Here is a 13,930-nt window from a genome sequence, read left to right on the forward strand (position 1 = left end):
CATCACTTTGGCGAACGATCGCCTGCCTTCGTTTTTTTCGATGTGGTCTAAAGAGATGCCTTCTTGTGCATAGTATTTCTCTTTGAATTGTATTTGGTCTTCGGGAGTGTGACACCAGGAAGGATAGCCGCTAGCTTCTTGTTTCAGTTTCAAAAAGGCATCCACGTAGTCGGCGAAAATGCCTTTCTGAGTAGGGTCACCCTTGTGGTACTGTTGTGTCTTGGGAAAGTGGCAAATTTCGTACACTTCTAACAGTTGGTATCCCATGTCCAGAGCTTTGAACAATTCCACGCTGACCCAGGTTCCCGTCAAGGCACGTTCTTCCTGGCTGTGATGGCAAGGTTGGTCCTGGTTGCACGTTTCGGCACAAGTACGGCACAAGGGAAACATCAGTTTGCCTTGACAATGGTGAGGTAAGACGGGATGGTATAGGTTCGTGGGAGGCAAAACTTTACACTTGATCAAGCCTTCGTATTGTCGAATGTTTTTCAGGTCGATGTGTTCCGTCAACAATTGCGGGTGCCCTACAGGAAAGCGACAATATTTGCACACGTAGGGATACAGCGAACACACGTCCAAGTATTTGATTTCTTCTCCTTTCTCTTCGTCGGCTTGGTACAGCAAACAGGTGGCATTGGTCCTTCCTCCGTACAAACTATCCCTCGGGTTCAGCGGGTCCATGAACTGGTAACTTTCCACGAGGCGTTTAAACTCGGGATCGGTTTTCAAACGGTGATCGTACTCGTGTTCCCACATTTCCACCACTTGGTATCCGTGCTGTTCTAACTTTAGGCGTCGCTGACAAGTGTCCTGGTACAAGTCTTCCATGGTTCGTTGCAAAAACTGATTTTTAGTGTCACGGTCAGGGTAGCAGACGGGACATCCGTGAAATAAGCAACCGTTAAACTCGTACACGATCTTGGGGTTTTCTAAGTCCCAGCCATCGACCGAATACGTTCCGATGGTCTTTTCGCCTCCTCCGTTGCGGGCATGCTGAATCCATTTGTCTTCCTTGTCGCACAAGTAATGTAACCAACGTAGGGCTTTGACCGAGTATTGACGCTTGACATAGTGGGTCGTTTGAGGACTGATGACAGCCACGGTGTTTTCAGGCATGAATCGTTGGCGGTACACTAAGGAACACGCTTTGGCAATGGTGCAAGCTTCTTTCAAAGGATCGACCCCTCCGTGTTCCATGAACAGTTCTCGAAATTTTCCACAGCAACGCCGTAAAATGTCCACGTCGGAACGACAATACTTTAACATTTCTTCCTGAAAGTCGAAGGGGTCAGAGGCATGAGCCTGGTGCCAAGCGTAGAAAGCTTCTCGTTGTTCGGTACGCATGTTGTCGGGATCGTAATAGTGAGCCTCAGGCAAATGGGGTAGAACGGCGTGTTGATTGGCTTCCGTATTGAAAAAGTGTGGAAAGTACCCTTTAGCCATTTCTGTCATTCCAAACGTTTTAGGCATTCGACTCAAAGGCATGGCCAAGTAACTCATCGAATCTTTAAACTGCACTTGTCCCACTTGCATGAAAATGATTTTGGCTCCGTTCAAAATCACTTTAGGACGTTCGGTGCCATGTTCCGTATAGTATCTGAGAAGAAACTGTCCATCGTATGCGGAGAAATTGTGAGCCATCACCGTGGCATGACGATGACAATCTCCGTAACGTTCGATGTCCTCTTGGTTCCACGTCTTGTCGATGGGGTTTAAGACCCATTGGGCAAAATCGGCTAACGTGTTCGGTCCCCGAAAGATTTTTTCACGCCCTCCAGGAATCTTGCTGCAGTGAGGGCAATGACTGAAGATAGGTTCTTGAATGCACTTCTCGCACGCTCGATGAGCCACGCAGAAATTAGGAATGTGAATGCCGGTCTCTTGCATGCATTCGAAATCGAAAAAGATGAAACTGCCTTTCTTCTTGTGACCGTCCTCTTTCTCTGGTGGGGGTTGGTATTTTTGCACGTAGCATTGGTGTTCCAAGTCCACGATGTGGTGACAAATGTGACATTTTTTCTTTCCTCGACATACGTGTGCCTTGGCATTGTTGGTACGTATGCCTTGTCTACACGTAGGGCACAATCTCAGGAGTTGACAAGCACATTTCTTCTGTGAACCTTGTGTTTTCAAATGTTGTTGGTAACAGGTAGGGCTGACAAACGTGCGCAGACAAGTCGAACAAGGCACTGGTTCTTCGCTCAGACAGGGTGGAGAGGCCAAACATCCTGGGCATTTCCATCCACAATGCTTGTGTTGCTCTCGATTATTATAACCATAGTCACATTTCTCACAGTAATATCTGTATCCCAGGAATCCGGTGATACTGGTAATGGTATCGAAATGGTCATCGTGATGATAAACATGAATGTATTTTCCGTCCTTAAAGTCTTGGCCTCGAAACAACAGAGACCCGCGCATTTCTTGAGGGTGCACTTTCAAGGTGTAGCGTGGAGCTAGGGCATCTTGCAATTTTTGCATCTCAGGAATGCCACAGGGTGTGTCTTTGGACAGGCCAGCTTGTTGCAACAGGAGTTCTGCTTCGTTTCGTTGTTTGGCTCGATCGGATCGTTGAATAGTGTCCCAGGTTCTTTTCCATTCTGTCGTGTCGTTCTTGTTGGCATAGGTTCGTCCCACCACGATGGCACGGGCTAAACACATCTGGTCATGAGGATTGTGAATTTGGACAAGACTACGCTTAATGCTGCGAAGCTCGTTCACCAATAACATCTTTTTGCGTCCTGTCCCTTGAGGAAGAGAGACGTGGGCCATTTTCAGTGTGGCTTTACCATCGGTGATGTCAAACTGGTCATTAGATTGTTGTACGTGTTGAATCTTGTCCATGATTTTGGAAGGGGTTAGTTCTGCAGGTCTGCTAAACTCGATCCAAACAGGGGATTTCAAACCGTCGTGATCTATGGATAGTGTCAAGCGATCGTCTTCTTTGGGTTGACATTGTCGCTTGAGTGCGGTGAGCAAAGAATCCCACATCTCGGTGATGAACCCTTCTGCTTTCTCCAAGGGTACGTCGGCCTTGAAATCTTTAAACTTCACCGTGTAGGTGTAAGCCGTGGTTCTAAATTTTCTAGAGGAGCGCTTTTCCGTCTCTCTAATGGAATAGTATTTTTCAGGGTTGACTAAGGGTGACGAACTTGGTTTAGAGGTTTCAAATTCTGGTTCACTCATGTCCTCTTCAAAATCACTGGCATGAATTTGTGCCAAGATTTCAGCCCTGGTACGAGGCGATAGATCACGTTTCTGCCTCTTACTTTCTTCTTCTTTCTTCTCGAATGAATGGGATCGTTTCATCTTGAGTGCAAAACGTCAAATGACTCAAGTGTAAACACCATAGACTAATTTATAGTCATGGCAGACCAGCGTATATAAAAGGGTGTGTGTCTTGTTCTTTCACTATTCATTTCACTCTCAATCCGAGCACAACGATGGAAGAGACTACCCAGATGGAACGTTTCGTCAGAGCTTTGCGAGGGGTCATTAGAAAATTCTCTTCAGACCAGCCGACGGACTATTCTCCTTCCTTTCGAGATAAAAGTCAAGATACTTGCTATATCTGTCAGAAGAAAGGGCATTGGTCTTCAGAGTGTCCAGACCGTCAAAAAAGAACAAAAACAGGGACTAAAAGAGACAAAAGTCAAGATACCTGTTATTATTGTAAAGAAAAAGGACATTGGTCTCCAGATTGCCCAAAAAAGAAACAAGAGGAGTCAGAAGAAAAGAAGGATTCTTCAGAAGAAGAGAGGGATTCTTCGGAAGAAGAGAGGGATTCTTCAGAGGAAGAAGAGGAAGAAAGAAGACAATTCTATTTAAAAGAAGCAAAGAAACAGGAGAAGAAAAGAAGAAGGGAAGAAAATGAGGAAAAAACGGTGAAGAAATTCAAAAAACAGAGAGACTAAGCAAGGAGAAAGAAGAAGTCAATGAACTTTTAATTAAAGTGTTCTGTGGTGAATTGTGAATTGGATTGTAAAAAAGTGGATAAAATAATACATGAATGATATAAGGTAAGTGTCTTTGAGTTTTGATTTTAAAATAAGAAGCTACACTCACGCACTCATACACAGACACGTACTATAAGGGTAAAATGGGTGGGGTTTATTTTTGAGTTATTGGCAAATTGAAATTGTATTTCTTTTCGAGAAATGTGGGTGGCCCTGAAAAGGGCCTTTTTATTTTGGTGTAGGGGGTGAGTTTAACCAATCAACTTTAACTGCCTTAAGCCTTTGCCACGGCCAAGGCCTACTTCTGATGATTGGGTTGAAATCACTAAGGGTGGTACGACAGGCTTAGTCACAGGGTTGGCGTGTTTAGCTCGGGAAGGTCGTATTCTCTTCGGTCGTGATAGAGAAGTCTGATACATTTGTTTCAGACTTCTTAACTCCGCTAAAATGTCCAACAGTACCGTAGCCGTTTGATTTTCACCCTCTTGTTTCTTTGCTGCTACTTCTTCTTGCTGTTGTTGCTGTTGTTTTTTTCTTACCTCTTCTTGTTGCTGTTGCTGTTGCTGTAGGAGAAAAGCTTGTTCCGCTTCCTTTTGTCGTTGCATAAATTTCTCCAATTCTTCTTTCTGTCTCTGTCTAAAATTCTCCACTTGCGGTAATGAAGAAGGTAACGAAGGTTCCGGAACAAATTCTTGCGAGGTAAGAAAATCCACAAAATCCCAATTCACCTCTTCTGAAAGTAAGTCCGGGTTCCCTTGGGCAGTCTCCCCTGCTGGTGCACCCCAATGGATCGTTTTCTGAGTTTCCGTCATGTTGAATCACTGTCGCATAGATTGACTGCACACAAGCGCTAGCGAATCTATATAGACCAACTGACGTCACAGACTACTCTCTTCGGATTGGATGCGGGCTGACTGAATTTTGTAACGCGTGTTTGGATTGGTGAATGAACTCAATCCGTTTCAATCCTTCCTGTACCTATAAATAAGCGCAGTTCACTGCATTGATTCACTTGTTCTCGTCGCTTCAAGATGTGGACCGATGTGCAATCTTCTACGCTTGTGTCTTCCATGATGTTTAGGACGGACATGCTCATTTATGTCCGATCCAAGTGGACCGTTGTCCACAGGACAAACACCAGCCTGTGGATACGTAAGATCTACGTTGAAAGACAAGGATGCCTGAAAAGAGTGCTGATTTACGGACCAACAGTGAGACGTAGCCTAAGGACAAGAAGAAGACCAATGCGGTACCCTTTATGTTAATGAATACATTAACATAAACCCAAAGGCCCTTTTCAGGGCCAGCCATATTTCTCGAAAAGAGATAGCCTTTCCATTGCCTACCCCTTTTTAAAAAAAATTAAAAAAAAAAAAATCCCATATTCAATTCCCCTTTGTCCCTAAACAACCCCCAAACTCTATTCCCCATGTTAAATTCCCCTTGTACGTATATCGGCCCACAATTTTTTTCCCATGTTAATTCCCCTTGTACGTATATTAACCCACGATTTTTCGCCATGTTAAATTTCCATTGTACGTATATTCGCCCAGGGGTCTCCGTAATGCTAATTTCCATTGTACGTATAGTGGCCCACTTAACTACTCACGTGGACAGACAGCGAGAAGGACATCGTCCCCTACGTTTAATTGGATCGGGTCAAAGCGACACCCAATCGGAATTGTGATAACAATTTTGATCCGAATTATAACTTCTAACAAGCAAGCGAAACTTTAGTCTCGCCTCGGAAGACCGCTGAGCAATATAATGTTACACCGAGGAAGCCACTCGTAATTGGGCGGTAAAACTTAGAGAGCAGATTCTAAGGAAAGACAAAGCTTCGTAAAGGCCAGTAAGTTATTTGCTCGATTTTTGCAGAATATTGCGGCATTGGAATTATAATTATGTGCAGTATTTATACTCAATTACTAGGATCGTTCAGTACGTAGAATTACCTTGTAGTGTTCGTTTACAGTATTTGAGTATTATGTAGAGAATTATGTAGATTGTCGGCTTGTGGTCAGAATTAATTTTGTCATACGCTAATAGGTTACTTCGTAGTACACTAGTGCATTTATTCATGTGATATGTTAGAACCTACACATGCTTGAATTGTGAATTTGGAAATTGGTTGAAGTGTGTAAGATTATTTCATTTCGATGTATAAATATATCAGAGCATGGATATTTGAATATGTGGGTACTTTGTATGAGTTGTAATGTAAATAATTGTGTCTGATTGCTGTGATATTGTTTAGTAAAATGGGATTTGGAATATGTACTGATGTGACACAATTCATTGATGTATGTATGAGAAGTAATTTATACCGTGCTTTTATTACGACATTGTTTCACCATACAAGAACGTATGAGTATTTCGATGTGAATGAATGAGTGACCGAAGAAATTTAATAGCCGTTATCTGATGATTTGCTGGGTGTAGCGTGAGATGAGAGGGCTAAGGAAAATATTGTGTTTTCACAAGAAGCTTTTGGGGGGACAGAACTTCCGGTTCAGTTAAGTCCCGAGTCTCTACGAGGGGAGACGGAAGTGAGACTAGCAGAACAGTCGGAGTCGACAAGTCTAGTCGGTAGAGAAAGTCGAGGAGGAAAGGAGTCGATGGGGAGAAACTGGAGAAGGAGGAGGAGTATAGAGAAGTCGAGAAGGAGAAGGAATTTGGAGAAAGTCGGGAGGAAGAGGAGAAGGAATTGGAGGAATAAGAGAGAAGAACACACAGATGAGTAGAATACAAGAACAGGTGGAAAGCTATCTTACACTACTAATCAAATGATGCAATAGGCTATCACAGGGTCGAGCGGAAGGAGAGTACTTGGGAAATTTTAATCCTTTGATTATTTAATTGTCATTAAAATGTTATTCGTTGAATTTCACTTTTTTGCATATTCAATCATTTAACCTTCGGCATTGCTGACTGCAGGCTCGGAGCTTTACATCTATCTTTCACTAATTTAAAATCCAACCAAAATCGAGCCTGGGTGGGACTTATATAATAATTTTAATTAAAATATTGGGATCACCCCACCCTAACCATACACACCTACCACATTGGCGGCATAACAACCCGTCACAGCACATACATATAAGACATCACTCTTGAAAGTCACAGAAGTACGTCTGACATCTTCATCATAGACGTCAGAGTTCTCATTTTCTAAATGTGTGGTCCATACCCTCTTCAGCGTTTTCCCAGTGGGAATTACATTTTTGTATCCCCCCCCCCCCCAAATTTACCTCCGCAGGCTGGAAGGGTCTACTCATTTTCCTCCTGTCAAAATAGGTTAGCACCAACCTAAGCACGTTCGCAGGTGCTGCAACATGTCATCACAGTAAGGCCAGTTTATCATTTGCCATACGATACCTAGGCAGGAAAATACTAGCACCATGCAGTGCTTTAACCGACAATTCCTATTTTCTACTTCGAAACTTTGATCCTGAATTCTAAATTGGTCTCGACTTCGTGTAATGAGTTTCTAATGAATATCGTGCAAGTTGAAAACAAAATTTCTCCCTACCTAATTAAAAGCTCTGCGATATCAGGACGTGGAAATTAATGACACGTAGAAAGCAATCGCAGTGTAATGGGAATCGAGGCCTTTGTCAAGCTTTAATGTCAATAGAAAGTTTGTATGAAAAATAATCAGCAAATAATGAGCAAGTAAGCTACGTTTGATGTAATAGCATAGTTTACTTAGCACAAGTGGCCAGGTGAGTTAATCTTTTTGTAGAATATTAAGTGGATTGTGTACAGGTATTTTGCATACTTTGTACAATACAGTTTGTCACATTACTTTTCACATTCCTGCATGTGCGTGACCACGTTTTTCAGTGCAGAACACCGATGGGGAATATATCTATCTCACATACATACATACACACATATATATATATATATATATATATATATATATATATATATATATATATATATATATATATATATATATATATATATATATATTACATACATACATACATACAAACACAAACATATATTTATATATACATACATTACATACATACACACACACATCCATATATATATATATATATATATATATATATATATATATATATATATATATATATATATATAATCTATTATAAATGGTACCAAAAATAATCTACTCTTCCAAAGTATTTACCCGGCAGAAGCACAAACTAGCTGAAGATTATCGTATCCCTATATGCCTTGCAAGTTTCAAATCATACCTTGTTTGTCAGGTAAACGTTTGCAATGTAATTATATGCTGAAGATTCCAAAGTAATTTAGTCTGAACCAACATGGTACTTAACGTTCTAAAATATTAAATACATGTATAGTAAGCATTTAAAATGTCAGTGGTTTAACTACATATAAAAGAACGAATCATTTAGACATCATCATCATCATTTTTATTATTATTATTATTATTATTATTATTATTATTATTATTTTTATTATTATTATTATTATTATTATTATTATTATTATTATTATTATTATTATATACAGAAGGACATATATAGATGCACACAGAATCAAAGTAACTATATTAGGATGAAAATGATTTCTTTTTAACCAAATCAGTGATGAATACAAACAAAACTAATAATGTACAATTATAGTTGATTTTAATCCTAAGTTACAAATCAAGAAACAGAATCAGATTTAGAATACAGAAATAATAATAATAATAATAATAATAATAATAATAATATGTATATTAATTAGATTTTGATACTTGATTGTATTGTTTTCTGTATAACAATAATGATGATAATAATGTTTACATACTATATTCTTGTTAAATGCTTTTCGAATTGCTGGCATGCTAAATACAATCCAAATATGAAGTAAATATATTCCTAGGGTAACGACTCTTATGTCCATACCGCATTATGTGGAATGTATTTGGTTTTTTTTTTTTGGGGGGGGGTGTTATTTTTACCCGCTGATTTTCTATATTAGGTTGTTCTGTCTGCTAAAAATATAAAGTTTTGAACATTACACTCGCCATTGACAACTTTATTTTTCCAAATTGCATAAGTTTGTCGTGACGGAGCATGGTACAGTTTGAGATTTGTGAAGCGCGAGGGATTCAATAATTATCATATAGACTGTGACAGTGTAAGGTAAATACTTTCTGATACAATAGATGGGGTGCCAGTCCTGACGAACAGGAAACTGACTATAGTAGGGAATTCAAAACCTTCTCCTATGTATTCAGGTATTCATCATATTCTTTACATTTTATGCTAAAATGGTTGTTGAGAAAATATTGCAAAAAATGCAGTATAATTTTTATGCTAAAATGGTTGCTGAGAAAATATTGCAAAAAATGCAGTATAACTTGAGTGTGGTGCAGCTGTCAAATTATAGTTTTTTTCCAGATGAAACTTTGTTAAATCGACGTGGGGTTGGTGCAAATGCGCAATAAGGCTTTACTTTTTTAATATGGCCCATTTAGGGTGGGTTGGTGGGAATCAATGGAAATTTCGCAGAACATTCATTGAAAAACTGCCCAGAATTGGGGTACTTTGTGAACTGAGTTTGTCGTCAGCTCTCCTCCCACACCGATTGGAGGGTTTTATTTCAACTCTGCAGATTAGATACCACGTTGGTTTAGATGCGCAATAAGGTTTCACTTTCTCCCACCGAATTTGTTACAGACCAGAAGAACTTCTGCGACCGTCTATTGTCCAGTGTCCATTAGCACTAGTTTGTTATTACTACTCCTCATAAACTACTGGGAAGATTGTCATGAAACCATAAAAACACAATCATCCCAAGGTCTCATTGGTTCTATATGAAAACGATGCCCGTCAGACATCCAAGATGATCGATATGACAACCACTCTGAAAACTAGTTATCTACTTATGAACGGATGGTCGTACTGACATGGGGTTTTCACTAAAAGACCTCATATCGTGTCTTGTTTGTCCTCTGGTAGGATCTGACAGACAATATATCTGCAACTGAGGCCGTTTTGAAAATCTTGTATTTAATTTTAATGATGAAGGTTGTAGAAGGTCAGTGATCTGTCCAGAATCACGCCAAGGTATGTTGGTGTTGGATCGTGTTTTATTTGCTGCCCACTGAAGAGGATGTCAATTTGGTCGTAAATGACAATGGCCCATTTGAATTTTCAATACGGATGCCATAACGGAAATCTTTAAAATCTTGCTTCTACTCATGAATGGATGGTCGTATCTCTATGGAACTTTCACAAAAAGACTTATGATGTCTACCTGGTATTTAATGAAAACGCTGTCGATCTGACCTCCAACATGATTGCGGACACTTTTCATAGCTATTTCTCCAAAGCGGATGCCATAGCGAAATGGGACTTTCACCGATAGACTTCCTATCATGTCTGGATTGTGCTAACAAATGATGCCCATCTGACATGCAATATGTCCGACAGGGTGGCCATCTTAAAAATCGTGTTATGACTAGTCAAACATACACCGGTGTGGACATGTTGGTTCTTCACGAAGGGTCATAGTGAAATGTGTGTGTGTGTGTGTGTGTGTGTGTGTGTGTGTGTGTTAGCATGATGCTGATGCAGCCTTAAAATGTCTCCTCCATTGCCATCCAGAAAATATGACTACTTGTTAACGGATGGTCATGCTAATGAATGGTCGTATCTTTATTAGGATTACACTAATCACTATCGCAAATTTATAGTTAGATCCAATGAAAATGGTGTTTATCTTAACGTATCAGCATAGCCATCACGTGCCATTAATAAACGTTTTACATCATAACATTTCATCCAATATTTAATGGGCTGTTTATACTTTACCACTAACATATCCGCATTTTTGTGAAGGACTTTTATAAACCAGATCTAATTAACTTTATGTTCAAATCAAATTTAGTTCCTTGCAGTTTTGTACTTCACTGGGCTTAATAACTGAAAATGTGACTTTTACATCTGCAAGAGAATTTTGACCAGACATCTTGTTTAGTTGCATTTCGTTGAACGAGTAAATAGTCGGTACCCTAACGTCGATTGTAAAGCCAATGGTCTTGATTTGTAAGCATGATAACGCAAACAAATATGAAGTGATTTCTATCATTTAACCCAGTTTTGTGAATACATCTGAAGAATAAGTTTAATTATACCATTTTGATAACTTCGTTTTATTTTTCCCAAGAATTATTACTTATAGATTTAACTAAGCTTAAGAGGTGTTTATATCTTGAGATTATCTGAGACAAAATGAATAATCTTAGTCTGGTTCCCTGCTTCGTATGCTCCCTGCGTTGCACTCCTCTATGCGAAGTCAGGTGAACGCCGAAGCCATATTGTCACGTGATTGACACAAATGGCATCATAGGGAGAGACCATGCTGGTGTAAATACATAAGATAATACGTTTTTTCCTTGGACCTGTTTTGGGGAATTTTCTTTAACAATTATCGAAAATGAGTGTATTTTGAGATTTTGATTTTTTTAAAAATAATTATGCAAACCTTTGCAATATTACTGCTGAATATTGACATATGTGCAGGAAACATTCTAATCTTTCATTGCTGCTAAGGTTCTGAGAAAGGCGCATTATGTATGCTTGCCAGTAAGAAAAACATGATCAGAAGAACAAGTCTAAAGTGGGGGGGGGGGGGCATATGGATGTCTATGACTGCGTGATTGCTCGGTCGATATTGTCGTGGAATTAAAAATAATCCATTTTCGTGTGTAGCTTGCTCTTGATCATTCGTCATATTACTTGTATCTTTTATTAGCGCGCATAGCCACTCTAATTAGTTTCTATGACGTTATCACATATATGACGGTTAAATTGTCTGCTATTTTTCGGTGTCATTTATTTCATTAATCAACGTATATATCTATGTGTACCGACTTACATCACGTGACGGTATGACGATATTATGCATTGTGTCTCGTGCGCGTTCTTTCAGTAAGGACATGTTCCTGAGTTGCTAGAATTTTAATTTAGGAGGAAATGTTTTCACAGAGGTTACTGTAGGAACTACGTCTAGGTTTTCAGCTATACTGGTCTAAACTAGTAGAGCTCGTGGGTCTGTCCATCCGTCCGTTAGCAAAAGTTTGTTATTGCTACGCCTCCTAAACTGCCTCATCGTCTAAAATATCTTACAAAGGCCATCTTGAAATTTTGTTATCGCCACTTCTGTTAGACGCTGCTGATCATATCGATATTGCGATGTCTACTTGGTCCTAAATCGAAATGGTGCCAATCTGACATCCAGTTATACCGCCATTGCAGCCATCTTGAAAATCTTGTTGTTACTCCTCCACAAAGAAAAGTTATTTTAAAATGGGATTTCCACCAGAACTAATCTTATGATGTGTCCTCAGAGACATGTTGTTGGTCCTGAATGAAAATGGTGCCAACCTGAAATCCTTATGCGTTAGTAGTTAAATTGAAGAGATGGTCTTATCTCGAATTCTCTTACATTTTTTTAAGGCCAGTTGAGTTACACATTCCTTTGTTACTCACTAATACACGAATGTTATGTACAAATGGTACCACCCTTGTCCGTCTGTCATACCTTTGTTAGGTTTTGCGTTCACGTTAATTTTTAGTTACCATCGTCGGCCGACTGTGTTTCACGAATACATTTCTTTTGTAGTTTATTTTTATCTTTACGTTTAGAAATATAGAAGTAGCTTTCTATTCTCTAAAATGTGTTTGATAGCTTTTATCCACATATGGATATCTTATAAGTTTACACCTGTCAAGAAATAAGTTCCTCCACAAGACCTTGACACTATTCCAGGGCCCGCACTTTTCCAAAATTGAACCGCCACTGTCACGTGATCCAAAACAAACATTCAATTCATAAACAATGTCACATGCCTCACGCAGCAAGGACGACATTATGCAAAAGTTCTTACCTACCAGGAAAACTATATCTGACAGAAACTGCGAATATATTAATTTATTCAACACTAAATGTTTTCCTTGATATGAACGCGGATCAATTATTTTTCATTGATATCGATTTTAAGTGATGGTTCGGTAGCTGAAAGTCTTATGCGTTAGGTGGCAAACTAAAGGACTTTGGGGTCCAGCTGACATCAACTAATAACGATATGAACATTTTGACCTACTATACGTGGCTTGTCATTTAAATAGTTAGGTAAAATCATCATCCTTCTTCAACACTCTTCGACAACTTTGAATATTTATCCAGCAATAAAGGATTGATAACCGATCAGACTGCAACATCTTGAAATAAGAAAGCAAGGCTTTGCAAAGTAATGTATCAAAACTAATGCCAAGGTCCTATTTTACGTATTTATATACTGGGCTTAACATTACCGCCACTTGGTAGACTATTCATAGGTTGATCTGTCAGATGAAACGAGACTATTTTGTCCTTTTTGCCATGTTGATTTTTATAAGGGATTCCATATAAAATTTGTTCCAGCAATATTTACTCTCATTGTGTTTTCCTTTTATAAAAGAGGATAAAGTTACTTGCTCTAATGATAAATTACCGCCAACTATGGCTTGTGCTTCTTTAAGGTTATGGTTTAGTCCATGATACTCTCATTTGTGTCCGAGGTCCTGGCCGAGTAGAAGTCTAAGGCACTTGCCTTTGCAAATCGCTGACATCTCACCTCTGTCCGCGTGGGTTCAAGCCTCGGCACAGCCAACGTGGTTGTGTGAAAAGATTTTCTACCGTTTTGTACGGTACCCATGATTTTCCAATCCCAGACTAGACTGTGGTCCTTGACTGTCCATGAAGTTAAATTTTCTCCTAATTTTGAATGTCTATATATTTACGACTCGACTCGATTTTAAATATATCCCTGTGCATAGTGCTGTATTTTTTCTTCCTTGAATTGTAGGGTGTTGCTAATATGTTTGCCTTATATTTCAATAATTGCAAGGACTTTCGGTATATTACAACATATATATTGCTCTTCATATTTAACAGCACCAAAAAAAAAAAGACAAGCCGTGATTGGCTGCCACCTG

The 13,930-nt window shown here is 39.3% G+C and overlaps 1 protein-coding gene across 4 annotated transcripts in view; it reads left to right on the top strand.

Moving 5' to 3' along the window:
• The window catches only part of LOC149798288 (neurobeachin-like), a 561,888-nt gene that overhangs the window by 283,481 nt on the left and 264,477 nt on the right, over window positions 1–13,930 (top strand). The gene's annotated exons all lie outside the window — the stretch shown is intronic.

This window comes from Sinohyriopsis cumingii, chromosome 6 (assembly GCF_028554795.1).
Source record: "Sinohyriopsis cumingii isolate HCF-2022 chromosome 6, ASM2855479v2, whole genome shotgun sequence".
Classification (NCBI taxonomy): domain Eukaryota; kingdom Metazoa; phylum Mollusca; class Bivalvia; order Unionida; family Unionidae; genus Sinohyriopsis; species Sinohyriopsis cumingii.